A 4,222-nucleotide genomic window follows, 5' to 3' on the forward strand; every position below is an offset into this window, starting at 1 on the left:
TGTGTCTTGTTTGGCTGCGAGCTAAGTTAAAGTTTCACAGTACATTATTTTCATTATGGGGCAGTGGGGAAATGCAGGTAAATTGCTTAGTGACCAGCAGGAGGGACACGACATTTCTGCAAGACTATTGCCATTTACAGTGAGTTTTCTGTCTCCTTGTGCATTTCTTTTCCTCCATGGCATGGGTCCCATTTAAGTCAGAAAATAAAGCAAACTACCCTAGGTCTGGTCTATACCCATGTCTGGAAATAGCGTATCAAGGCAAGGTTCTTCCTTCACGTTTCCTACTGAGCTCTGTTGGAAAAGGAAGAAGACTCAGGTCTGGATTTTGAAGACAACTGGCTGAACCAAACACCTAATATCGTTCCACAATGGGAATGGGAATATGAATTCCACCTTTAAGAGACTGCAGTATAGTTTTTTGAGATACTTAGAGATTGGTTCACTGACAGATTCAGGAGTTGCTTGACCAAACACTTGTTTCAAAGGCAACTCACATATTTTACTTCCACAGTTGTCAACTTTTTCACAAAACTGTGGGGCATATTCTTTTTTCAAAATCCAGTATTGCACTTCCCCAGGCTTCTATCCTATATGTGTTGGGTAAAAAGTTTTTGTAAATAATGCATGCATCATAAGCTGTTTATAAATATCTTCTGATGGTGGGCTGCTTCCCCTTTCCTTGCAAATATTCCTCTGCTGTTACCTAGGTGGTTGCTAGCATGGAGCTGAAGAATTGACTGGCTTATTCTGGCCTTTTTTTTTCCAGTGGAACAAGAATTACAAAAGGATCCACTAGCAACAGGACTAATGTGTCTGAAATATCCCTGATCACTGCTCTATGCTGAAAATGTGATTATGTGTGTTCCTTTGCAGGTGCATATGTGCTTCAAGTAAAGGCAACAGATGCTGATGATCCCACTTACGGAAACAGTGCTAGAGTGGTTTACAGCATTCTTCAGGGGCAACCATATTTCTCCATTGATCCAAAGACAGGTAAATAGTTTATCAGAAAAAGTGGAAAATTTAAACTTTGTATTTTGATTCATGTGGGTAGTATCAATGAATAAATATGGATTGGGCTGATATGGCTAAAAGCCAGTAGTGTATCAGATTTGAGTATTGATTAGTTTTTGAATGAATTGTAATCTGTTGTAGAAACAAAAGAAACATACTTCTTCAATCAGTCCTGGAATATCTACAGTATGTATACACTGAATAATTAGGTTTTTTATTCTTTACCATTTCACTATAGCTAAAGCTGTACCTGCTACATGCATTCTATTTTTTGTTTTATTTCTTGATGTGGTTTTGTATCTACATTCTTTTTTCTCAGCATTTTTACTTGCTGAACTTACAGTCAGAGATTCTCTAGCAATGATTGCTTTGCTATATAGAGCTAATTTGGGACTGTGGAACAGCTAATCATCTCCTGCCCTCCTCTTTTCCTGGGGCATAGTATATTTGTCTGGTGTTGCTGGATGTGTGAGCAGAAAAAGATAATATGCTTAAAGAGACTGAAGTATTTGGGAGGTAGACATGTTAATTAGGCATCTTGTCCTATATTTCTCAATGTCATTCTTGTTTCTATATTTAGTAATTAAGTTAAGGAGCCAATAGCCTCCGTGCTGAATGCCATGCGTCGTGTCATCCTGAATGTGTTACAGTGATAGTTATCCATATGCCCCTTTCAGCAAATAGTTTCTTCTTCCAGTGAATCTGTACTTGAATGTCAGGTTGTGTATTAAAGAGCCTTTATCCCTGATCAATCAATAGTTTAGGGGTAGAACCTCATAAGGCTGTTAGCACACGATCTCCAATTGGCGTATTCCTTTGTCACATGCTCCCTTTGGCAGATCATATTGCAATTATCAATGAGCAACTTTACTTTTCAAACTGAAACTGGGACTTCTTCAAGTGTCTGGGTGGGAAAGTATTTATTGTTATACTTTATAGACCAGGGCACTTGTAAAGAATGAAGAGGAATTCAATGGCAAGAAAAACTTTTACTGAAGCCACAATTTAAGTACTAGTACAAGTTAACCAAGAAAAAAAAATTAAAAAATAGTCATTAGTAATTGAAGAAGAACTTTTTTTTTTTTTTTTTTTTGCCGTGGCACTATGAATTGCTGTGTCATATGCTCTCATCTGTTACTCAGTAGTGAGTAATGAGTGGACCATAGTTGATGGCCTGCACCCTACTAGCCCTGAAACATCATAAAAAAAACAGTGTTTCCACATCTGTCTATTAATATCTTTAATGAGTTACTTAGGTGGGCTGTGGTGGTAAAAGAATGGACACAGCTGTAAAGGAAGATTCATGAAACAGCTAGATAAGTATAGCATAAAATCTTATACCAGAAAAAAGCATATAGATTAATGCTTCTACGAACAGCAATAACATGCTGTAACCTGTTTTACGTTAGACAAGTCACAATATAAGAGTTACATGTGGGTCTCACAATGACTGTAAATAGTATGTGAATAATATTGCACAGGATGCTGTTTAATGATTTGCTCTACAGTCCAGAAGTCTTGGGCAGCACTACAGATCTTCTGGCATTCCTAATTCTTTAGTTTATGACTGAGGAGATGGTACAGCAGGTTTTCACTGCACAGTTTTACTACCAGACACCTGACTTGAGTGTTTTTGACAGGAAAGGGGAAGAGAGCCATTTTGATACAAAATGACAGACACACAGAACTGCTGCCAGATGGATAAACATTTTTGAGTTGCTTTTCTGCTTTGGTTTGGTTTGGTTTGGGTTTTTTTGTTTTGTTTTGTTGGGTTTTTTTGCACCCTCTTGCATTCTAATGATAATTTGAGACATTCCCTTGTAGTTATTTAAAGAACTTAAGAACATCCATACTGGACCAAAGATCAATGCTGTCCTGTATTATGTTTCCAAAAGTGATGACCTGCTTAGCTCTAGTGAAGGATAAAAGAAGTTTTTACTGATGCACCCCTTGAATACTCTCCTAGTCTTCAACAACTTGTTCTTATGAAATTCCTGGGTGATTAGTGGTGTCCATGTAACTAGAACTCTGAAAGGATTTCTCTTCCATAACTTGTCACTTCCCCATAGAGTTGACTTGTCCAGGGGCACGGTAGCTGCATACCCAGTGACTTGAAATTTCACAGCAAGTTTTTTTTTGGTGAAGGATCAACTCTTCTTGCTTCTTTGAAACACGACACCTCTTAACTTATTTCCTACCTCACACTTACATTACACAAGTCACTGAAAAGTCAATTCCTATTTATTTGTTCCTCATGACATTATAGACCACTTTATTCTTCCCCATCTGCCTCTTTTCTAGATTCTTCTTTAAAGACTTATTTAAACAGAAGCCATTCCATAACAGTGGTCATCCTTCTCCTTCTTAGGATGAGAAAGTGCAAATAGTATTCAAGAAAGCAGTTCATATGGATGTATAAAATGGTTTAATTATGACAATTTTGTTCTTTATTCCTTTCCAAACAGTTCCAAACATTCTGTTTACTTTTTAGCTTCTACCACACAAAAGCTGATATGTTTGTGGAAATGTCTGTTACTACCTCAGGATCTTATCACAAAGCGGTAATGGTGAAACTGACCATAACTTTATATGTGAAATAAGGATTGTGTTTGGCACTCTCATGATTAGCACTCACATGACTTTACACATACTCCTTTCTCAAATCATTCCTGAAACATTTACTCTGATATTAATCTAGTACACTTAAACATTTTTTACCCTTTATGGGTCTGAATGTCACAGCTGCCCCTTCACTCTTCTTCTTTACTGACCTGATTTTTTGCAGTGCTTTGATGGAGGTAAACAACTCTGTGGAACTGGCAGAGTTAGCTTTTATTGCTCTTGTAGGGAGGTTAAATGCATTACAGTCCCTGTTGGAGAGCAACTGTTGGTCTGGCACATTTTAAGGCCTCAGATCTTACACATGGAGATTACTGTTTAATGCTGTGAAATTGCTCTTCTGATTTTAATGTGAGTTTTCTTTAACATAGAACTTTTCTCTTAAGACAAATAACCCCCTTATCTTTCTTCTGTATGTTGCGTTCTGTTACTAAAATGTCCTTTCGACAAACTTCTTTCCACCCATTTTTATGATGTGTTTATGAGGTAAATATTCTTATTTATGGCTAGATATCTCCAATTTTTTTCTTAGACTCAGTATTCTAGTTCATATTCTGACCTCAGTTATATTCTTGAAATCCAAATT

The 4,222-nt window shown here is 37.0% G+C and overlaps 1 protein-coding gene across 1 annotated transcript in view; it reads left to right on the forward strand.

Moving 5' to 3' along the window:
- The first annotated feature begins 881 nt into the window (after positions 1 to 881).
- CDH12 (cadherin 12) overlaps positions 882 to 4,222 on the forward strand; it is a 72,977-nt gene continuing 69,636 nt past the window's right edge. The window contains exon 1 of the mRNA XM_010177743.2: positions 882 to 996. The gene's annotated coding sequence lies outside the window, so the exon portion shown is untranslated. The remainder of the gene's footprint in view (positions 997 to 4,222) is intronic.

Source organism: Antrostomus carolinensis, unplaced genomic scaffold (assembly GCF_000700745.2).
Source record: "Antrostomus carolinensis isolate BGI_N321 unplaced genomic scaffold, ASM70074v2 scaffold8891, whole genome shotgun sequence".
Taxonomy (NCBI): domain Eukaryota; kingdom Metazoa; phylum Chordata; class Aves; order Caprimulgiformes; family Caprimulgidae; genus Antrostomus; species Antrostomus carolinensis.